General features: G+C 31.6%; 1 long non-coding RNA gene across 1 annotated transcript in view; it reads right to left on the bottom strand.

Moving 5' to 3' along the window:
• The window catches only part of LOC127559415 (uncharacterized), a 49,692-nt gene extending 31,833 nt beyond the window's left edge, over positions 1–17,859 (bottom strand). Inside the window, exons 1-2 of the long non-coding RNA XR_007953124.1 lie at positions 17,394–17,859; positions 15,056–15,117 (exon numbers count right to left, since the gene is read on the bottom strand). This is a non-coding gene — a long non-coding RNA (uncharacterized LOC127559415). The remainder of the gene's footprint in view (positions 1–15,055; positions 15,118–17,393) is intronic.
• Between the last annotated feature and the right edge of the window lie 7,486 nt (positions 17,860–25,345).

The raw sequence follows: 25,345 nt of genomic DNA, 5'->3' as shown, positions 1-25,345 counted from the left end.
TTTTGCAAAACTTTGTTGTAATCAGTTCAAATATCTGTATTTTAACATTCCAATCTACACAGAGTTAAGGATAAACTAATTTGCTTCAGGGTATGGTTACCAACAAAGTGATTTTTAACAAAGGCTTTTGGACAGAAATTAAATACTAAGGACTAAAAGTGTGGGTGTAAATGCCAACAAGCATGAGATTTAAATATATATAATCACTTGCAATATCACACACATTTTCTTCTCTTCGTAGAAGAGACTAGAGAGTAGAATGCATAGCTGTTCTCCCTATCCCCTCTTATTTGCCTCTTTTAAAAAACAACAAAAGCTCTTCTTTGTTTCCTAACATATAATGTAAAAATGCAGTAGTGTATGATTTTCTTAAGGGAGTATATTTCCCTTTCTTAAGGCACAGCATGATCTTCAAGTCTTGCTTTCTCTTAACATCATATATTGGTAGATCAGCAATTCAGCTGAAGGAATCTTTTTTTGTCTTGGTTTTTTTTTTTTTTTTTTTTTTGGAGGAAAAAGTAAATTGGTTTGCAAGGACACAAATGAACAGATGACCCCTCCCCCAAAAAAATAGGTTAGGATTAGGAAGTTTCTGTGGAGAAGATCTTGCCAACTGATGTCCTTTATAGTATGAGTGTCAAAGTGAGGAATGGTGTATTCTCTTAGATGAATAAGAGACCATTCTAAACCAAAGAAATTAATTGTTCAAAGTGTAAATAAATAAAAATCAATTATCTGAGAACAGAAACAAATGGACACTGGCTCCTCAGCTTTTTCCTTCAACTTGAAGCTTTTTGTTTAATTTAATTTGAACTCTAAATTTCATTTAAATATGATGAATTAAATGAGAATAATTTTGATTGTTTCGCCACTGACACTATTGAAAGTTATCCATTCTGGGAAGATGCTTTATATAAAGTTAGCATGGACTACCTGAGTATTGACCTAGAAGAAACAGTGACAAATAAAATGCCAAATCTAAAGAAATGTCACAGATACATAGGATGTGACAAAAACTTCATTTTATTCAGTTATTGCTTTTGTTTCAGCTGTGGACCTCTTTTTATTTTTTATTTGAATAGCTTTTTATTTACAAGTTACATGCATGGGTAATTTTATAGCATTGACAATTGCCAAACCTTTTGTTCCAATTTTTCCCTTTCTTTCCCCTACTCCCTCCCCTAAATGGCAGGATGACCAATACATGTTAAATATATTAGAGTATAAATTAAATACAAAATAAGTATACATGTCCAAACCATTATTTTGCTATACAAAAAGAATTGAACTCTGAAATATTGTACAGTTAGCCTGTGAAGGAAATCAAAAATGCAGGCAGGCAAAATTATAGGGATGGGAATTCGATATAATGGTTCTTAGTCATCTCCCAGAGTTCTTTCGCTGGGTGTAGCTGGTTCAGTTCATTACTGCTCCATTAGAACTGATTTGGTTCATCTCATTGCTGAAGATGGCCAGGTCCATAAGAATTGATCATCATATAGTATTGTTGTTGAAGTATATAATGATCTCCTGGGTGGATCTCTTTTTATGTTAAAAAATACAAAAAAGAAAGATTCTCCTGAAAACTTTGTTTAAACATGAACCTGTAGCAAGAAATCTGATATTTGTGTTTTCTTGACACAAATCTAGAATTAGATCAAATGGAAACTTTATTAGAAATATATGAGTAAAGATAGGTGTATGTGTGTATTGCAATGGGAAATTATTTATCATACAGCAAAGGAAGAAACCTAATCACATAGTTGTCTTTATTTTTAACCAGAAATGATTATGCCCTTCATTGTTATTGTTAGTAATTACAAGTTTAAAAATTACTTTCTATTGATGATTTCAATGCATGCTAACTGATGGTTATACTATTTATACTATCAAAAACAGGTCTTTTCACAAGCTACTTCTTTTCTTTCTCTTTTACTTACTCTAGAAATAGACCAGAACTGAAATCATCATTTCATTGTATTATGCAATGATAAATACCCAGAAAAGCATCAAGAAAAAGAAAAAGAAAAAAAATTCTTGAATGTCCACATACTTACAATTAATATTGGTAACAAAATGAATAATTGGCACATAAAAACATTCATTATGTGCCTTGTTTAAAAATAAAGTGGAAAAATTCAAAATCAAATATACATTTTAGCATATCTATTTTATCAATTGGGGAATGGAAGTTAGGCCTTGTAAGGTCTATCCAAGAAAAGTCTGGTATTGGAATCATAAATAAAGCAGGATGTTGATTTCTCCTAGCTACCTTTATTTTGAGGGGGAAGTCAACATATTATGATTTCTGAAGTCATTTCATTTTCCTTTCAGAATTAGTTCTGAAAGAAGTAGTAGCAGTAGAGGTTTAGTAATTGTAAGAAAGAGGAAGACAACAAACCTTTTGCTTGACAGGTTCCTAGGACTACAATGATTTCTAACCTGACAGTCTTTCCTGGTGTATCTGAGTTTTATCCTAAAGAAAGAGGTAGTTTCTTTTAAGATGATAGGTAAATGAACATCATTCATTTGATACCACTTGATAAGGAAGAGAAGGAAAAGAAAGAAGAAGAAGGAGGAGGAGGAGGAGAAAAAGGAGGAGGAGGAGAAGGAAGAAAAAGAAGAAGAAGAAGAAGAAGAAGAAGAAGAAGAAGAAGAAGAAGAAAAGAAGAAGAAGAAGAAGAGAAGAAGAAGAAGAGAAGAAGAAGAAGAAGAAGAAGAAGAAGGAAGAAGAAGAAGAAGAAGAGAAGAAGAAGAAGAAGAAGAAGAAGAAGAAGAGAGGAAGAGAAGGAGGACAGGGACAAGAACAACAAGAACAATAAGAACAAGAAAATAAATGAAAAAAGTAGAAGAAAGAAAAATTAAATTTCTTTCCTTGAAAAATTTATTATCTTCTATTATGGAAAGAGGCAAATAAGAAATTCATTTTCTGTATTTTTTTTTAAAAAATAGTCAAAAACTAATCCCTTGAGTCCTCAAGTTCAGGTCTTACAAAAAATTTATCTGGCGCAAAGTATAAGGATGCACATTCTATAGTTCTGCAAACTAGGTATAAAAAAAAAATTTATTCCAGAAAATTCTGAATTCAGTGATTCTTAGTTGTGGTCCTTTGAAAACATGGAAACCACCTTTAGCAGCAGCAAAAGTGAATAAACAGGACAGCTTTAATCAGAACAAGATTTTCTTAAGCAGTTAATTAATATGGAGTACAGAGATAGGGAATAACACATGAAAGCAACAATAGTCTCTACCCTCATGGAACCATCATTCTAATGGATAAGGGACATACAAATAAATGTATACATGTTTTTATACAGTAAAATGGAAGATAATCTTAGAAGGTAAGGCATTTATCCCTGGAAGGAATAGGAAGAGTCACCTGCAAAGGGTGGACATATGAGATAGAATTGGAAGGAAGCCAGAGAGTCTAAAAGGAAGGTAGAAAAAAATTAGAAGAAAATAAGCATTTATTAAATGTCTACTATGTACCAAGCACTAAACTAAGCAGTTTTCAAATATTATCTTATTTGATTCTTATTTCAACTCTCTGAGGGACAGCTAGGTGCCATAGTGGTTAGCCCTAGAGTAAGGAATTCCTGAGTTCAAATCTGGCCTCAGATACTTACTAGTTATATGATCCTGGGCAAGTCATTTAATCCTGTTGTCCTCAGTTCCTCATTTATAAAATTAGTTGGAGAAGGAAATTACAAATTACTCCAGTATATTTGTCAAGAAAACCCTAAATGTCATGGAGTCATGGATCATGGATAGTTAGACACAACTGAAACAACTCAACAACAACTCTGGGAAGTAAGAAGCTATTATTACCCTCATTTTATACCTGAGGAAACTAATTCAGGCAAAAGTTAAATGGCTTGACCAGGAACAAATAGCTAGTGTCACATTTGAACTCAGATCTTCCGGACTATAGTCTCAGTGTTCTATCCATTGGGTCACCTAGTTGCTCCTCTTATAAGGGAAAGTATTGCAAAGGCATGGAGTTGGGAAATGTAATATTGTGTGAAATGAAAAGCAAATAACACAAGGTGGCCACTTTAGAGTGGTGAGAGAAGCAAAGTTTAAGAAGTCTGGAAAAGGAGGAAGGAATCAAGTGATACAAAGCTTTAAAAGCTAGACAAAGGACTTTCAATTTGATTCTAAAGGTAATTGGCCATTGGAGATTATTGAATAAGTGGTCAAGGGTTGAATGAAGGAATCAGACCTGCATTTTAGGAAAATCACTTTGTCAACTGAGTGGAGGATGGTTCAGTTTTATACCCCCGAAAGTCGTACTTAAAAATGAAGCCACAAAACAATATTTAGATGTAATTACCTCCAATAAGCAGAAATAGTTATGGGAAGGCAGGGGGCTAGGAAGGCAGAAGTACTGGGAAGTACTGACAACTTTGTCACTAACTAGTTCATTTTGGGTAAAATCACTCAATCTTATTAAGTCTCAGTTTCTTTATCTGCAATATATGTAGGTTGTATTAGATAATCTCCAACTTTCCAAGTTTCCTTTCTGCTTTTACATTCTATAAAACTTTCAGAAAATGCTCTTAGGGAATTGTCCTGAACACTCCATTTTCAAAATGATTCCAATGTAAGCAAAAAACTCTAGCTTTCATCCTCTCTGTGGTCTGCCTCCCACTTATCAACAATTAGCCAACATCCCCTCCATTTCAGTCCTAAAGGAAAACAACTCTCTCTTGCTTCCCATTGGTCTCCCTAATAAATGATCATCTTACATTGTCCTAATTTATGTTTGATTGAAACCTGTAAATTGCAGCTACCAGGAACATATTTTATATTTAATTTTGTTCAATGATTAAAAGGTATATTTTCAGCATCTTTTCTCAGACAAAAAGAGAGGGGAAAAAAAACAATTTAAAGGCTTGTTTTATTTTCCCCCAATCAAAAGCATAGGGAAAAGCAACAAAAAGGAATTGGTATTTTTAAAAAAATGAGATCTGATAAAAACTATTTTCTATGGACTAATCTAGAGGGGTCAAACATGCTACCCATGGATAATATGCCAAATGTGACCCAAATGAGATTAAATGTAATTGGGAAATATTCACCAAAATCAATACAAATACAAAGAAAAACTTAGATAATATTAATAGATAGTTTTCTAATATATGGCCTATAGGGATCCTTACATGTGGTTTAATGTCTCTTCTTTCTATTTGAATTTTATACCACTGGACTAAATCATCAAATCCTGATTCTACTGCATAACTTTGAGGCAAAATAATGATCACATGAATCATGTAAGAAGAAAATTAGGCACCAACATGTTAAGTACAATGAAAAGAAAACAAAATGAAGCAAACAACAACGAAAAGTGAAAATACTATATTGTGATCCATACTCAGTTCTCACAGTCCTCTTTCTGGATGTAGATAGCTCTCTTCATCACAAGATCATTAGAACTGGTCTGGATCATCTCATTGTTGAAAAAAGCCACTATTCTATCAGAAGTGATCATTGTATAATTGATCTGGTTCTGTTCATTTCATTTAGCATCAGTTCATGTAAGTCTCCCCAGGCCTCTCTGAAATGATCCTGCTGATTTGTTCTTATAGAAAAATAATATTCCATACCATTCATATACCATAACTTATTCAGCCACTCACCAAGTGATGGGCATCCACTCAGTTTCTAGTTTCTTCCCACTATAAAAAGGGATTCTACAAACATTTTTGCACATGTGGGTCCTTTTTCCTTTTTTGTGTTTTCTTTGGTATACAGACCCAGTAGAGACACTGCTGGATCAAAGGGTATGTACAGTTTGATAGCCCAGTTCCAAATTGCTCTCCAGAATGATTGGATATGTTAACAGTTCCACCAACAATGTATTAGTGTCCCAATTTCCTACATGCCCTCCAACATTCATCATTATTTTTTCTTGTCATCTTAACCAATCTGAAAGGTGTTAAGTGGTACCTCAGAGTTGTCTTAATTTTCATTTCTCTGTTCAATAGTGATTTATAGGATTTTTATATGACTAAAAATAGTTTAAATTTATTCATCTGAAAATTGTCTATTCATATCCTTTGATCATTTATCAATTGGAGAATGGCTTTCATTTTTATAAATTTGAGTGAATTTTCTATATATTTTAGAAATGAGACCTTTATCAGATCCCTTGAATGCAAAATTCCCCCCTCCCCCAGTTTATTGTTTTCCCCCTAATCTTGTCTGCATTGTTTTTGTTTTTATAAAAAGTTTTTAACTTAATATAATCAAAATTAGCCATTTTGCATTAAAGCATGTATTTTAGTTTTGGGGAATTCCTTCTCCACAAGTCTGAGAGAAAGCCTATCCTTTGTTGTAATTTTCTTATAGTCTGACTCTTTATATCTAAATATGAATCCATTAAACTTTATCTTGGTATAGAATGTTAGGTGTGAGTCAATACCTAGTTTCTGCTTATTCATATTAAAGATGTTTGACTATATGTTGGACAATGGGAAATTATTGCATGTTTTTGAACTGAGAAATGCCATGATCAGGATATATTTGATTGGGAAAGGTTGGAAAAAGGGAGAATGGATAGAAGGATATTACTATAGTTCAAGACACATGTAATGAATAATTGAACTAGAATGAAGAAAGTGAGAAATAAAATAGAAGAAGGTGATGTTGCCAAAGTAGAATTGATAGATCTTTGTGATTTTGGAACTATGTAGGTTTCAATATGACTCTGAGGGTAACTGGGAGGATGAATGGTGATGTCATTAACAGAAATAAGAAAGTCAGGATGAGAAATAGTTTTGGGGAAGAATCAGGTTTTACATGTAAAATGGAATAGTGGAGAGGACATTAGACATGGAATCAAAAAGATGTAGGCCTAAATTCCATTTCAGACATTTATTAACTATTTCTTAATCTCTCTGTGTGTCAGTTCTGTCATTTGTTACATGGTGGGGTTTAGATTCAAAAGTCTCTTCCTTAAAACTCAATGATGATGTTGAGTTTGTCAGTAATCTTTTCTATTGGAGTAAGCATACATAAGCACCAATCCTCAGACTAATAATACTAGCAACAGCTTATAAATATGCTTTTCTTCAATTTTCAAGAGAAAACAATGAAGAAAATTAAAGGCTTTGAAAAAATGCTTATTATAGAAAAATATATTGTTATAATATTTGAGAATTGAACTATTAGATAAAGTTAGAAATTCAGTTGTTAAGCCACAATATAGTTTATTGCACAGTGAAGAATTTTACATAATTGAAAATACTATTCAATTTTCATAAGTAAATATTCATAAAATGTAGCTGTTTTTATTATAAAACTTATGACTATTACCTGTAGATTTTCTTTAGATTTAGATTATTTTAGAATTCTGATCCAGATTATAGAATATGTGCCTTTCACAAAGTCTTCATATATATATACACACACACAATATCAGCATATGTATGGATATGCATAGATATACACATATACATACATATATATGTATGCATGTATTCTTGAATGACTTGTTTTCTTATAAAAATTTGATTAATTCTTAGCACTGCACACACAGGTATTTAATAGGTATTCAATTAATTGCTGAAAAATATTTTTATTGTTCCTTGTTACACATATAAAAATTAACTTTTTTACATTTTTTGCACTTTTCCTTATGAATTATGTTGGAAGAGAAAAATAAGAACAAAAGGAAAAACATGAGAAAAAGAAAACAGAAAGAAAAGGGAAAAAAGTGGACGTAGCACATATTGATTTATATTCAATCTCCAAAGTTCTTTATTTGGATGAGGATGACATTTTCCATCCAAAGTTTATTGGGATTGCCTTAGATCACTGAACCTCTGAGAAGAACAAAGTCTTTCATAGTTGATCATCACACAATCTTACTGTTACTGAGTACGATAAATGAATTCCTGGCTCTACTTGTTTCAGTCAGCATTAGTTCATGTACATCTTTCCAGGTCTTTCTAAAAATCAGCTTGTTCATCATTTTTTAAGAATAGAAAAATAATATTCTATTACTTTCACATACATAACTTATTCAGGAATGTCCCAACTGATGGGCATTACTCATTTTCCAATTCTTTGTCACTACAAAAAGAATTGCTACAAACATTTTTTGCACATGTGGGTCCTTTTCCTTCCTTTATAATTTCTTTGGAATACAGACTCAATAGTGGCACAGCTGAATCAAAGGTATGCACAGTTTTATAATTCTTTGGACTGTTCCAAATTGCTTTCCAGAATGGCTGGATCATTTCACAACTCCACCAAAACTAGTGTCCTAGTTTTCCCCTATCCCCTCCATCATTTATCATTCTTTTCCTGTCATTTAAGCCAATATGAGAGGTACCAAAGACTTATTTTAGTTTGTATTTTTTTTAATCAGTAATGATTTAGAACATTTTTTAGATAATTATAGATGGCTTTAACTTCTTCTTCTGAAAATTGGTTATTCATGTCCTTTGATCATTTATCAATTGGGGAATGATTTGTAGTCTTATAAATTTGATGCAGATCTTTATATGTTTTAGAAATAAGGCCTTTATCAAAAACATTGGCTGTAAAAAATTTTCCCCAGTTTTGCACTTCCCTTTTAATCTTGTTTCTCTTGCTTTTGGTATTGCAAAATCTCTTTAATTTAATGTAATCAGAGTTATCTGTTTTGCATTTCATAATCTTCTCTAGTTCTTCTTTGGCTACAAATTCCTCCCTTCTCCAAAGATCTGATAACTAAACTATGCCTTGCTCTCTTAATTTGCTTGTTATCACTTTTTAAACCTAAAATATATACCCATTTTCAACTTATTTTGTTATGGGGTTTGAGATAAAGATTTATGGCAAATTTCCAATATATTATTTTCCAGTTTTCCTAGTAATTTTTGTGAAATAGTGAGTTCTTATCCAGAAGTTGGAATTTGTACATATATCAAATACTAGATGATTGTAGTAATTTATTATTGTGTCACTATATTGTGTTGTAGCTACAAAAGTGATAGTTTTATCTCCTTGTTGCCTATTCTAATTCCTTTAATTTCTTTTTCATTTCTTATTGCTAAAAGCAACATTTATACTACTATTATGAAAGAATTTCTGTTGAATAATTGGCATCCTTGTTTCATCTCTGATATTATTGGGAATGCTTTTAGTTTCTCCCCATTAAAAATAATGCTTGCTGATGATTTTAGGTAGATGATGCTTATCATTTTTAAGGAAAATTCCATTTATTACTATGCACTCTAGTGTTTTTTAATAGGAATAGGTGCTGTATTTTGTCAAAAAGCTTTTTCTGCATCTATTGAGATTATCATATGATTTCTGTTAGTTTTGTTATCGATATGGTCAATTATGGCAATAGTTTTCTTCATATTGAACCCACTCTGCATTTCTGGTATAAATCCCACTTGGTCATAGAATATTATTTTGTTGATAAGTTGTTGAAATCTCTTTGCTAATATTTTATCTAAAAGTTTTCCATCAATATTCATTAGGGAAATTCATCTGTAATTTTCTTTCTCTATTTCTTCTTGGTTTAGGTATCAGTATCATATTTGTGTCATAAAGGAATTTGGCAGGGCTCCTTTACCTATTTTTCCAAATAGTTTACATAGTATTGGAATTACTTGTTCATTATATGTTTTGTAGAATTCACCTGTAAATCCATCTGGCCCTGGAGATTTTTTCTTAGAAGTTCATTGATGGTTCGTTCAGTTTCTTTTTTTTAAATAGAACTATTTAAGTAACTTATTTACTCTTAATCTGGGCAATTAATATTTTTGTAAATTTCCATCAATTTCAATTAGATTGTCAGATTTGTTGACATACAGTTTGGCAAAATAGCTTCTAATTATTGTTTAATTTCTTCTTCATTGGTAGTAAGTTCACCCTTTTCATTTTTGATACTGGTGATTTTTTTCTTTCCTTTTTCTAATCAAATTAACCAAAGTTTATCTATTTTGTTGGTTTTTCATAAAATTAGCTGTTTTATTAATTAGTTCAATAGTTTTCTTAGTTTCACTTTTATTAATCTCTCCTTTGATTTTCAGAATTTTAATTTGGTATTTAATTGGGAGTTTTTAATTTATTCTTTTTCTAGCTTTCTTAGTTGCATACCAAATTCATTGATCTCCTCTTTTTCTATTTTATTCATGTAGCTCTTTAAAGATATAAAGCTTTCCCTAAGAACTACTTTGGCTGCATCCCATAGATTTTGGTATGTTGTTTATTGTCCTTCTTATATCCTATCCTCCATTCATATCTGCCCCCTCTAACTGCCTAGGTAAAAGATACAATTCTCAGAAGTTACAAATACCATTTTCCCACCTAGGGATGTAAACATTTTAATCATTAAATAATATTTTTCTCACTGTTTACCTTTGTATGTTTCTCTTGAGTCTTGTATTTGAAGATGAAGTTTTCAGTTTAGTTCTAGTTTTTAAAAAGAGAAGTCTCTTACTTCATTGAAGATCCATCTTTTCCCCTGAAAGATGATGCTCAGTTCCTACTGGGAACTAAATCCAGGTTCTTTGCCTTCCACAATATGGTATTCCAGGTCCACCAATAATTTATTGTAGAAGTTGCCAGATTCTGAATAATCCTGACTTTGGCTCATTGATTTGCTCATTGCTCATTTTGCTCATTGATTTGTTGTATTTGTTGTATATTTGTTGTATGTTCATTTGAATTGTTGTTGGGTTTTTTTTTTGTCAGCTTTCCGTATTTTTTTCTTGAGATTATAGTCTGGAATTTTGCAACAACGTTTCTTGGAGTTTTGTTTGTGGGATTTCTTTCTGTAGCTGATTGATGGATTCTTTTAATGACTATTTTGCACTCTGGTTCTAGTATACCATGGCAATATTTCTTGATGATCTCTTGAAGAAAGCTATCCAGGCTCCTTTTTTTCTGGTTGTGGCCTTTCTGTAGATCAATAATATTTAAATTGTCTGTCTTGGATCTATTTTTCTAGCTTTCCCAGACACCAGGGGCTGAGACCCCTTTCACTTCAGTATAGCAGACCTTTTTTGAAGTCCTTTCAATCTATTTTGAGCTGGAAAGTGTTTTCATTCTGTCCGACTCTGTTCAGAGGCTTTGTTCCACATGGTTTTTGAGGGAAACTGGGAAAGCTCAAGCAATTTCCTAGCTTCACACCACCATTTTTGAATTGTTGTATTAAAATGAATTCAAATAGTGTGGGTGATTGTGATTGATGATAACATATTTTCTTTTCTGGGTTTCCATGGTTCGTCATCTGTGGCAAAACTTCTGGTGAACAATCCATCAAACAATACTCACTAAGTGCTTACTATTCACCAAGCACTCTTCTATATACTGGGGGTTAGAATCACCAAAAATCAAACAATCTTTGCTCCCAAAGGAGCCTTAATTCTAATAGGGTAGATACTAGTTACATATATATATATATATATATATGAAATGATGTACCTTTTAAACAAAATTCTTACAAGAAAAATACAATAGGATACAGGACTTTTCATATAAATCTTTCCATTTTGAAGGGACCTGTGAAAGCTCGCCTTATTCTGCTCAAACATAAATGTGTGTGTGCAGAGATATACTTTTGTACTCAAAAAGGAAACCACAAGAGTGCAATGGACCTGTTCTAAACTGGAACAATTGTTTAAATATTCCATTCAATAATTAAGTTATTCACACTTAACTATCTTATGTATTCTTATATATTTTCTTCTATCATACTGTATTCCAGGTTTATATCTTTTAGGTTATCTTTTCTAAGAAACCAAAGGTTATTTTTTCAAAGACCCTGAAATTTTATTCATGCTAATCTCAATTTAATGCTATTTTGAAGGCAGAGGAAACCACAATTCTGTATTAAGATTGTTTTTCATTTTTATCCATAACCATTCAAAATAATATGCTAACTCCCCAACTATTTTAGAGCCATCTATCTTGTCTATAAGAATAGCTTAAAGTTTTATATAAAATTTTAAAATATACAAGAAATCTAGCAAATATACATACATGCATTAATTTAAAAACATTTGTTAAGTACCTACCATTTGCAGAACACTGTGGTAGGTATGTGATAGAGAACAGAAAGAAGAAAAATAATCTAGTTTTACTAGAATATAGCATTTACAGATACGAATGAAACAAGGTAAGCTTGGAAAGTCATTGATCTTTCATATTGTAGAAAGCTGTGAATGACAGAGATTGTCATGAGATTGATCATATATAACAGGGAGCCCCTGTAGATTTTTGAAGATTGGGCTAGGTATAAGATCAGAACTAGGTATAAGAAATGAATGAAGTTAGCCTCTTTTACCTTCCTTCTCAAAGCTAGAAGCCAGAAGCACATAAAGTGACTAGAAGCTCAAAGAGGACCAAAACTCAAGGTGTTTAAAAGATAACTCAAGAGGGAAGAAGCTCTCCATCTCATACTATCTCTGCTCTACTCCTCACCCAGGTCAAGGATTTATCTCTATCAACAAGGAGAGAGTCTTATACCCATGGGAGAGGGCTAATAGTGGGAAAATGTTTCAAGAAGAGCTGTGAAGAGGCAACTATTATCATCAGGTAGATGATTATTAGTGCTTAGAACTAGAGATGCCATAAAGATTTATCAACAAGACTTGCTAATTGTTTGGATTAAGAGTTAAGGTGAAAGGGATAGTAAAAGAAGTCCAAAGGTTAGAAATATGGAATGCTGTATGAATGGTAATGCCTTAGGTGACAAAATGAAATCAAATGTAGAAATAGTAAAGCTGCATTCAATGTGGGGCTTCCTCCAGGAAAGTGCCTTATAGACAGTTGCAGATGTTTTCCTAGATAGAACTCAGAAGGGAGGTCAAGATGAAACCATAAATTTTATAGTCACTGGCATAAAAGTAAAAGTTAATAATAATAGCCAACATAGTAGATGTCAATACTAGGTGCTTACAGGGCTAAGAGTATTGTAATTATTATTTTATTTGATTCTCACAACAACCCTGGCAGGTAGATACTATCATTATCTCCATATTAAATTGAACTGAGACAAACAGGGCTTAGTAGCTTTCTTGCCCAGGGTCACATACAAACAAATATCTAAAGTTGGATTTGAACTCAGGTTTCCTGACCCCACTCTATTTTCACTGTACTACTTAGTCACCTCTATAGAGAAAGAAAGTTGCCATCTCTAGGGGATGAAAGAAAAAAGATTAGGACAGCAATCTTAGGGAAACTTTATATTAAATTTCAGCAAGAGGATAAGTCTCTAGAGAGTGAAACAAAGAATAGTTAGGAAGATAGAGGGAGAACCACAATAATATGATGCCTCTGAAGCCATGGAGGTACACTTGGAAAGGTTACTAGTGCCAAGTGCAAGTAGCAGTGTTAAGAAGAATGAGAACTATATAAAAAAAAGAAGATGGGCTATCACAATTGCTATATCACTAGTCATTTCAGAGAGAAGGTTTATATAATTGCAAAGAAATGTACTTGATTTTTTTAAGTCTAAGATTTATACAACCAAAAAAAGCTTTGCCCCTTCAGGATGTCATTTTGGAAACACATATACTACTTTCAGAGGATAAGGCACATTATTTTGGAAATTTTGAATGGTGAATCCTTGTCTTCTGAGGATAAGTTTGAAGTTTTAAAGTAGTCAAAAATTTGTGAAGCTAAGTCTGGTTAATAAAAGAGATGAGGAGTAGGAGTAAGGGCACAGAGATCAAGTTATATAACATTGTTGTAGGTCAAAAGCAAGGTGTGAATGTAAATAAAAGTAGCCAATGTGTTTGGAAGCTATTTCTGAAATCAGTTCCAAAAGAATTCCAAAAATGAATCAATTGGTAAAAGCAGCATTGGAATCAGCATGTAACCCCTCCAATGTGACAATTTTAATGTGTATTATCTAATTAGAGCAGCCAGGTGGCACAGAGCACCTGGCCTGAAGTCAGGAAAGCTCAATTTCCTGAATTTAAATTTAGTTTCAGATGTTTTATTAATTGTGATCCTGGATAAATCACTCAACCCTTCTGGCCTCAACCTTCTCATCTGTAAAATGAGCTAGAGAAGGAAATGGCAAATTACTCCACTATCTTTGTCAAGAAAACTCCAAATGATGTCACAAAATCTTGGACATGACTGAAAAACAGCTGAATGACAAAAAACCTATTTCATTGGATACATACAGTCTGGTATGTTTATAAAATTATTAAAAATTCAATTCCATTACTTTATAGTTGTACTTCATAGTATTTGATGAGGCATGGGAAAATACACTTAACATCCTTCATTCTTATATCATGAAAATAATTTTCAAAATTCTGTCTGCTTTTATACATGATGCTAAATGTGATCTGAGACTTTAACTTAAATGTTAACCCTAAGACTTTTTTTTTTCTAATTTAATACTCTCTTTTTTAGTTTCCCTGGCTTCTTTCAATACTCAGCTCAAATCCCCATCTATTTCTAGGTCTGCACTGGTGCTGACCAGTAATAATACCTCCCTCTTTCATTATGTATATGTATATATATTTCTCTCTCTCTCTTTTTCTGTTTATGAATATATACATATATATTCACACATGCTTATTGTCTTTACCTTATCATTTGTAAGTTGTCTTCCCTATTATAATGGTAGCTCCTTGAAAGCTGGGACTGATTTTGTTTTTCTTTGTATCCCCACTTCTTAGCATGTTGTCTGGTACATAGATAGCACTTAATAAATGTTTATTAACTTATTCACAATATCTCAGTTTTGGTTTCCCTCAATGACAATAGTAGTGCCAAGTAAACCAACATTTTCAACTCTTTGGGCAAGGTCTTCTCAATTGGCTCTTTTAACCCCTATATCAAGTCAACTTTGAATCACTCTAAGATCTCAACACATACTGATTACTATCATGCTTTTATTCACTCATTTACTCATTCACTTAGAATTGCTATTATTTTACAATTACAAACGTTAGAAGCAGGTTAACTTAGTTTGGCATTGGACACATACAGATACACACACACACACACACACACACACACACACTCAGCATAAAAGAACACCCAGGACAAACTAAAATTTCTTTTAAAAGAGTACTTAAAGTATAATTACCTTAAAGTCTCTTATATTTGGAACTCAGTTTATCTTTCAAAAATCCTCAAATTCTCAGAAATCTAAAAAAAATGACAAAGTATTCATGATGCAGAAAACTAGTCTTCTTTTGTCACAAACAACAACAATATACTTCTTGTTTATTCTGTTCACAAATAAGCGCAAATAAGCATTGGGATGTTTCAATATCCTGCCTTTAACCTACCCCCCATTCCCTCTGTTTCCCCCTTCCCCAGTCCCAAGCACATTTTCACTACAAAAAGAATTATCTACAAGTATTCATTCATTAAATGAGCAAATATTTATGGAAGTTCTACTATGGTCAAAGCACTTACAAAATATTATAGAACTTACATTAGTAAATAACATAAATTTATTCATATCTGAAATTCATATCTCTCAATCAAAAATGTATTATCCATTCCATTTTACTAACTCTACCTTAATATATAAATTACCTCAACTTGGGTGAAAATTAAATATGACAAAAATAGTATTAGTAAAAATAAATAAATAAATAAATATGGCATATTAAAATCAATAGTAATCCACTTTTGGGATAGTTACTAATGTCTTTTAGAATAGTTTCAACTTAGATATTTGATTCAAAAAATGATTCCTGTTACTGAAATGTACATGTAATGCTGTAATAGCATAGAAGGTCAAGAACTTGAAATAGAAATGAAATGGAATATGTGGGGCAAAATAATTCTAAACTGCAAAAAGTTGAGGGTTGTATACTCTTTTAACATTATAATGTTAAAAGTTTATGTTTACTTCCATAAAGTAAATGGAAGAATCTTTTTTTTTTTTGTATTTTGACTTAAAGGTTGGTAAATGAGTTCCTTTTGCAAAAGTGTGAATGTACTCATGTAGACAGAAGAGTTAACGGTATTATATATGCTTTTTTCTATGATCGACCCATTATGAAATAAGTAAAGCATATAACACATAACTATATTATGTTTTTAATACCAGCTGCTTGAAAGAGTTTTGTAGGATACATTAAAACCTTTCATGTTAAATGAAAAATTGTGTTATTAGTGAATTATTGTGATTATTTTTATGGAATTAGATAACTTACTGAAACATGCATGATATTATATGCTTTTAAAAGACTCAAATACAGTTTTTACTGTGCTCCCAAAATTATCTATATGAGAAAATGTTAAAAATAGTTTCTATGAAAACTAGCTGAAAAATATTTACACAAGAAATAATGGAGGGAGAGGGTTAAAGTGTGATAACTAAAAATTTTAATAAGATTATTCTTATTCCTAAATACAATAAAGGGGATAAATGATATATGTATCTTTGTATTTGTATTTGTATAGTTCTTACTATCTTTTTTCATTAATATATTATAGAAAAATTAAAGCTAAAAATGATGTCTGCCATTTAGTCAGGGCACCCATTTATTTTTAACTGGTATACTTTAAAAATATTCCTGGAAAAGTTAGCTAAGATAAAAATTCTTAATATTTTTTCTTCCAAAGCAGAAAATATCCAGCATGGAGACCACAATACAATGAACAGTTATCTGTTTCTTTATCAATTTTCCCAATAGAGAACATTCAGCATTTATCAAGGAGTAGGTACAAAGAAATGTATATTTTTAAAAACAGGAAACACAAATCAATACAGAACTGATTTTTGAGTGTAAAAGCATCAAGTAACACTTTCACTTGAAGAAATCAAATGTAATGAAAATACAATTAGCAATAAAATTCAGTTTGTTAATTATTCATTACAGGTAGCATGTGAAAATTTAAAGCATTTTAACTGGTATTTTGTATCTATAAGAATGTATGCAACATAGTAAGTATTGAAAAGTAACTACCATCTACATCTCCCTGAAGCTTGGCATAATTTTAATTTTTTTTATCTTTGATATAAGTGGCTTATATAATTATTAGATATACTGAACAAAGAGTATGAGAATAAAATTTACATTGTTAACCTTCATTTAAATATTTCACAATATTGGTAATATATAAACACATAAACAAAATAAAACTATAATGTTTAGTGACAGATAGTTGATCATTTTAAGGGAGTCTATTACTGAATTAATAGTTCCAGCTTAAAAAAAAAAAAAAAAACAGGGCAGCCCACATTACAAATGTTCCATAACATATTGCAAACATGTTTCCAAATAGGAATCATTCATAGCATGATTTTAAAATAAAGATATTTCTTTAACACTACTGAAAAATAATTTACTTAGAGTTATATTGAGAAAAATGGACATAAGTATTTGGTTGAAATATAATAATTTCATATGCTTTTTTCTCATTCTAAAACACTAGTTAAAAAGTCAAATATCTTTTATACTTACCATATTTTCCTTCAATTTGCAGTTAGCTGTATTGCAAAGATGTTAGATTTTAATTGTCAAACAAATATTACTGCATTCACTCTGCTGTTGTCTATTTTTAAAGCACATTTTAATTCCTGATGTCTTGTTTTTAAGCACCTCGAGGATGTCTTTAGTGAACAACAATATAAAAAAGTTAGCTAGAAAAAAGTTGACATTAAAATTTCAGGTTCAATGCAATGCTTATTACTAGAGGATGCATCAAATACCATTGCCAGCTGCATTTATCCTACTCCCACAAATAAAGCTATTATTATTGAAGTGCAAATTACTCATCATTGATATCAAACTAATAACAGCATTAATACTGCTATCACAAATACTTGGGTATTGCATTCTTTGACAAATATTAATTTAAGCAAGTTTAACAGTTATTGAAATTTAGCTTTCAATTGATTTTTTTTTATCATGTAACCATTACACCAAAAACAAAATATCTTGGTTTTTTAACCAAATTATTTTTTCTTTCTTTCTTTCTTTCTTTCTTTCTTTCTTTCTTTCTTTCTTTCTTTCTTTCTTTCTTTCTTTCTTTCTTTCTTTCTTTTCTTTCTTTCTTTCTTTCTTTCTTTCTTTCTTTTCCTTCCTTCCTTCCTTTCTGTTTCTTTCTTTTATCCTTCCTTCTTTTCTTCTTTCTTTCTTTTCCTTCCTTCCTTCCTGTTTCTTTCTTTTCTGTTTCTTTCTTACTTTTCTCTTTTCTTCTTTCCTTTCTTCTTTCTTTCATTTCTCTTTTCTTTCTTTTTTCTTTCTTTCTTCCTTCCTTCTTTCTTTCTCCTTCCTTCCTTTCTTTCTCCTTTCTTCCTTCCTTCTTCCTTCCTTCCTTCTTCCTTCCTTCCTTCCTTCCTTTCTTTCTTTCTTTCTTTTTTCTTTCTTTCTTTCTTTCTTTCTTTTTTCTTTCTTTCTTCTTTCTTTCTTTCTTTCTTTCTTTCTTTCTTTCTTTCTTTCTTTCTTTTCTCCCTTCCTTCCTTTTTTCTTTCCTTCCTTCTTTTCTTCCTTTCCTTCTTTCTTTCTTTCTTTTTTTAATAATGTTCTTGAATAAGGATCTTATGGAGGAGAAAAAATGGTCACCTGTACCTGTCAGGAAAAAAGAGGAATGAAATCAAATGAAAGTACTAAAAGCAACAAAATTACATAGAATCAGGCCTGGTTGTTAGTCCTAGAAGGAGAAAGTAAGTTTTAGTTTGACACAATTTGTTATTTTTTTTAAGATTTGATGGTGTGTGTGGGGAGAAATTAGGAGATATTTTTCTCCTTATTTCCTGAAATTCACATAGTTTATAAAGAAAAGGGGGGGAGGAAAAGAAGAAAAGTTGACAGTTAATTAACACACAGTCTTTATTACAGAAATCTCCTTTAAAGCAGACATATTCAAATAATACTGAGGTGATTGTCATAAAGGGGTTGTTTACAGTGGGGTTCACAGATGGCTGACATGACAGCCAAGAAACGAAAACAGTCTGTTATCAAAGATAACCTTAAAACATGGGTAAGTTTTCAACTTGGATCCTAGTAACTATCTCTTTTCAACTTTCTTAATTTGTTATGTCCAAGCAGTATATTTTAAATCAGTCTTGTCATGAAGTCAGTGACAGTTGGGATAATTACCCAGAATTGCCCCCCACCCCAATAATAATCTAGAATCCTAACTTTAAGTATAATGTTGTCTGTATGTTACTCTGCTACATTTTAAAAGATGAATTGCTAAACAACTATAATCCATTCTTGATTGACAAAGCTGCTATAATTGTATGACTTTCTTGGATAATGGTTTAAACAAAAGTAAATAGTAAAAAAAAAAAATACCAACCTCCTCCCTTTCCCCCCCAACTCTCCCCCCCCCCCCCAAGGATTGGAAAGCTTAGCTGTGTTTAGTGCCCACTGATGAAAGCACTGTTCTCTGATTCATGCTGCTATTGTTGGTTTTCGTTTAGCTCCCTCTCAATCAATATCTAACAGGGCATGATTTAATAAGGTTTTATAATCTCCCAAAATGGGGGGAGGGCGGTTGGGGTATTGTCATTCATCAAAGGGGGCCTTTCAGGTTTCTTTGCTTTCACCTGCTGGGACCCATTTGGTCTCTTTCAAAGAGAATGCAATGACAAAATGAATGAGAAACTCTAGAATAAGAGTCCCTTATTCTACCCAATAGTATAATCAATGGGTACTTGTAATCCCTATTGTACCTCACAGAGGTAGTTGTAAGACAATTAAATCTCGTTTCTCAGGCAAATGATTTTGGTAGTTAACCTGAAACAGCCAACAATATTGAAGAGAATGAACGCATTTGAAGCAGTGATGTAATGGGATACTGCCTGGCCAGAAAAGTAAATGCATATGTGTGTGTGTGAGTGTGTTTGGAGTGTACATATATTAGACTACAGTACTCATGAACTATAATCACTGAAGTATCACATGGGAAAGCAGCAGAGATTTTAAATAATTTTTAAAAGAGGAAGCAGAAAAAATAATTTTACATGTCCTTTTAATTTGTATTTTAAATGAATATGAAGAGATTCTTATTATTTGAAGCATTATAAATTCTAAATTGTAGCTTAATAAACAGCAAACATTTACATAGTTAACATCAGTTTGATATGACAACCAATTTAGGTTTAATTTCATTTGCATCAGCTAAATTCAATTTCTAGTCTTTCCCCTCCTTAGCGGACTGTTTACATGTCAAAAGAAGAGACATGCATTCATATTAGTCTTTATTATTTGTTGTCCACCGTCGTTGTGTGGACTTTATTGCCCCTATAAAGTATTATTAGTTATGTGAATTTAGGTGTTTCTCATTTTTACAAAGCACAAAATATATGACCACTAAATGATTACAAAGAAAAGAATTCAGAAAATATATTATAATTAAAGAATACAACTCTCAGACACAAATGTATATATTGATAATGTACTAAATGCAAAATAAAGTAAGAGAAAATTGACAGAAAAAATCTGTAATATCTGTTGTCATAAGGAAAACATGAAAAGTTTCCTTTTAATATAATTAAAGTATCCTAGTTTGTTTTATTTCTTAACTTACAATTTAAACATTTTTCCATGTTGAAATTCTTTTCAGTAAATTAATCCCAGTTCCCAAGTTTTTAACACTTAATTTAGAAAAAATTAAAACTTCTAATTTTTATTCCTGGGATAAAGTCATTTTCATATCCATGTTCACATATTATAACACATTGCATTTAACTTTGGTGGTCCATATAGCCTTTTCCATTTATGGACACTCTCCACACCATTAGAGAGTTTTGAAAAGGAAAATGACTATTAAAAAGATTCACAGATATTTCACAGATAGATGTATTCATCTACACACAAAAAAAGACACACACATGAGTGTGCACGTTTACTTGTGCATATATAATATGCTGGATTATGTATTATGATATACATGTACAAGTACATACATATAATTTTCTATATAAAAACATTTTAATTATCCATTCATAGCCATGTCTTTCAGTTACTCTAATGTTAATTGTTATAAAGAAAATTTTTTGGGGGGGTTTGGGGGATAAGGGAACAGGAAGATTGTGTTATTTGACAGTCATGGCAGAATGATGGGTATAAAAACCTGCCTATTTCTATATATATTTTTTAAAACTCCTATTTAACTATATTAAGACCACAGAGGAATAAAAAAATCTTCTGGAATGATAAGCTGACCTGAATAAAATGTTGAATTCTCCCATAATGTTGTGTTCAGCCAAAAGAGAAAAACACCTGACTTCTCTGGGTACTACCAAGTGATTCTAGCTAATTGGGGTAACTCAAGCCAATGGCCATCCGAAAGACTCCAGGTATCTTATTGCTGGGATAGTATTCAAAAAAATGATTGTCAGGGGTGAACGAAGAATTATGTCAAGAGCAGTAAGCATTACTGCCACTAAAGAGAGAGGAGGGGGAAAACATTGGGAAGAAAAACATGTTATTTCATAAATGAGCTAGGGGAGGAGGAAAGGACAATAACATGGCCTTTAGCTATTGGCTTATTGGATTTCCATACCCATGATCTATATCTGTTTTGGGTAGAAATAGTTTGACTTTTAATATCATGCCAAGTAAAAATGTAACTGGGAAAAAAACATGTGAATTCTGAGTTTTCACTAATGCCATTTTTCTTGTTTGTACACTAAATCTTAGAATTTTGACTCTGTTTGCAAGGATAAGCATTGCCTTCCCTGGTTAAAACATGTGCCACTATTAAATGGTAAACACAAAAGGGGTATGAAATATGGAAATTATACAGCTGTGTGATATTGGCAAAGACAATATTGTTGTTTGTATTGAGGATGCAGTGTGACCTAGTGGTAAAAGGATTAAATTAGGCTTCTGCAGTACTGAGTTCCAGACTTACTTAATCATGAACAAGTCATTTTGTGGAAAATGATGAAAAATTTCCACCTATTAATTCAACTAACACTTATGAAATGCCTACTATGTTCCAGGCACTCTCCTCAGTGCTAGAGGTTCATCATTTAATAATGTTGAATTGAAAATCAGTAAAACAAGACTGGAAATGAATCTTGATTCTTCAAGGGCTAGGATATTTCAAATGGATAGGTAATATTAATTGTTTATGTTAACTTTTGCTAAGTGTTTTCATAATTCGGGCAAATTTGCTGTTGTATTTCTTTTCGGTCCCTGATATTACATTTGTTTCAAAATATCAGACCCTAATGAAAACGAGTAAAAGAGCCACATTTTATTCCTTGATACCTGAGTTCTGCTTTAGGAATAGCCTATGTATTGTTTCACATAAGCTCCTTGTCGATGGCATTTTAGTGAATTGTAATATAGAAAATAGCCTTAGATGGGATATTGGCTTTTCATTACTATTGCCAACACCAGGTGCAAATGGTCTTTCTCAAGGATTAGCAACACATGTCCCTTTTATTTAAGTTTTGGTTAGGATTTTTTAATGTGTGTGTGTGCGGGCACACATGAGTGTGATTTTTTTTTTTTTTTTTGTCAACCCAATCTATCCTTTGATATCCTTTGAAGGGATCAGTAGTAAATACACTCATATAGAATTTCCTGCTCAAATTCTTGGATTTCAAATTTATTTTGGGATAGATTTGATCTGCCTAGTTCATCTCAGCAACAACTTAGATGCTTTTCAAATAGTCCACTTAATAGAGAACCAGAGAAGAAGCAAAGGGACAATTCTCATGCTATTAAATAAGAGGGTTCCAAAATTGTTCTCCTTCAAAAGGTCCTTTCTTGGGTGGTTTTTGCTTAGGGTTCAGTAGAAATAGAAACATATTCCTCTGACTCAGACATGATTCCAAACTAAAGAATCTGCCAAGCCTATGATTAGAGCCCAGGGAAATGGTGACTATAGTTATGAGCTTTCACTTTGGGTTTGGTTGTGAAACTATGCTTTGTTACAGATTAAATAGCCTAAGGCAGTGTGCTAGGTAGATGATACTTGGCAAAAACACTTGGAAAAATGGGATCAAAAGATAGATAAGAGAGTTCATTGCTTATTGATTTCCTGGAATGTATTAACTTGATTGTTGATGTTTCTATGAAAAAGATGACATAAATAGCAACCTTGTAAGACCAGTGGAGTAAGAACTCTCACTTTCCCCACCCCCATAAGCATTGTCCCTTGCGATCTTTTTCTTCATTTTGCATGCTAAGGAGGCATGTCTCCGTGCTTTAGGCACCATATGATGCTGCAGTGAAATGAAGTCTATGTGGTCAACCTGTTTTCTAAGTCTAAGTCTAAGAACATTTTACAATCTCATTTTCTTTCATTGTTTGTTTCATCTCAAAATGTTGATTAGAATAAAAACATGCTTTCTGTTTATAAAAGCCCAATGCCAAAGCAACAAAGCACAGAGAAAATTTTCTTTCCTTTTATAAAAGAATATGCCTTTGTTACATATTTTGGAATTTTTAAAAGTCTTAAAAGGCAAATTCTTTTTCAATGTGTTTTCTTTCTTTTAAGGAAGTGTTTGGGCTTTGTAGACAATTCATAATGAATACTAAATATATATAGCATGAAATGAAAAATCTCTGGGCAGGGAAGTGTGGAATTCAATGCTTTGTGATCACTGCTCTGCTATTTAATATGTACTATTTATGGTTACAGTGACAGAGTTGATATTTAATTTAAATGTGGCCAAAAAAATCAACCATGGTTAAAAGACCAAAGAAACAAACAATAAAAGAAAACAAAAAACACCCTCAAAATTTGTCTTTTAAATGTAAAGAGAAAAAACACAACCAACAATTCAATTTATTTTGTATACTAGATTATACATATCACTGAAAATTTGACATGCAAGAATGAAATGCATTATGATTAATTTGAAAATCTACTTTAAAATAACTTACTTTCCTAAGAAAATTTGGTATTTTAAACTTGCCTACTTGACATAACATTAGTTATTAAATTAACTTTTGTTTTCCCCTCATGATTTTTCATGGACTTTTATTCCAGAGTTTACTAAGTGCTCCAAACATAGGATTTTATAAGGAACATAATGAAGTATTAAATATTTATTTCTCCCTGCCCCTCCATTTACTTACAAGAAAACATCACTGGTTCTCACAGTTTTATGGGCAAAGTGTGGATAGTCATTTTTTCATAAATGATGTGAACTTTCAGATAAAAGAACTTTCAGAGCTATTCTCAAATCATTGCCCTGCAATAATGACAGAAGACAATGTACCTCTCATAATAACAGAAAAACCAATGATGACAACAAATATAACAAACTGTTAACCTTTTGACAAGAGTTTGAATAGAACACAGTGGATCTTTTCCATGGTAAATATACTCTCTTAGTTATCCTGCATTTGGGCATAACCCAGATGGTTTCACATAATCACTTCACATTGCACTGTTTCCTTGTGTTGTATATTCAGATGCCAGGAAAAGCTTGGTTGCCAATACCAATCAGCTAAAACAATTTCTTGAAATTTGTTCAGATGAATATATAAAGTTAACCACTGAAAGATTATAATATTCCATTTGGTCTTGAATGACCTTCCCTATGTTTAAATAATAATCAGTATGGTTATAATTTATCTGTACTCTTTAGGAAAATTATTGAAAAGATATACACATAAAATTCCTTTTGTTACTCTACATATAGAATTCCTTTTGTTACTTTGCTATTACTTCTTACATCAATCTTTTTAATACCATATAATAACTTGTTTGTTTTTTTTAAATAGCATTTAATGATTATACCCCAAGTTTGATTTTTAAAAATAGCATTTAGTGATTACCCCAAATGGACTTTTCACATAGCACAATATAGTACAGGCCCATTTTAACATGGCTTATTACCACTTAGGTTTTTTTATTTATATGACTGGTCAAATTATTTATTTATACAATTGATCAAATATGATATGGTACAGATAAGCACAGCCTAATAGAACAGTATTTCTCAATACCAGATGTCTCATTATATTTAGCCATATGCCAAGTTTTTTAACTTGTCTAACTAACTCAATACCCATTAAAAAAAAAAAAGACCATTTCTTTTCCTAAGTGCATTGTGGTAAACAAGATTGCACTGAAAATTGGAGGCATATACTACTTTATATTATAAAGCATTTTATAGAAGGAAAACTCCATTCACAAATGGAAAAAAAATTTAAATGGAATTGCATTTTAAAATATTTCAGATTAGATCACTATATAAGAGAATATTTCAAAAACTGTAAAATCTCTCATACAGGGAATTCCAAAAATCTTACTCAGTTTTAAGCTATTATAACTATGTATAAACATTGCTATATCAGTAACATATCAAATAAATTATACACTTGGTTTTGCCAATGTGTAACATCTTTTTTTGAGCACATGTAAATTTGCTGTAAGGAATTTAAAAAGAGTGTCTTAGAAATATACCCCAACTACAACAGATTTGTCATTCATG

Source organism: Antechinus flavipes, chromosome 1 (assembly GCF_016432865.1).
Source record: "Antechinus flavipes isolate AdamAnt ecotype Samford, QLD, Australia chromosome 1, AdamAnt_v2, whole genome shotgun sequence".
NCBI lineage: Eukaryota > Metazoa > Chordata > Mammalia > Dasyuromorphia > Dasyuridae > Antechinus > Antechinus flavipes.
The sequence above is the reverse complement of the archived record's forward strand: the minus strand, read 5'-3'. Positions and strand labels throughout refer to the sequence as shown.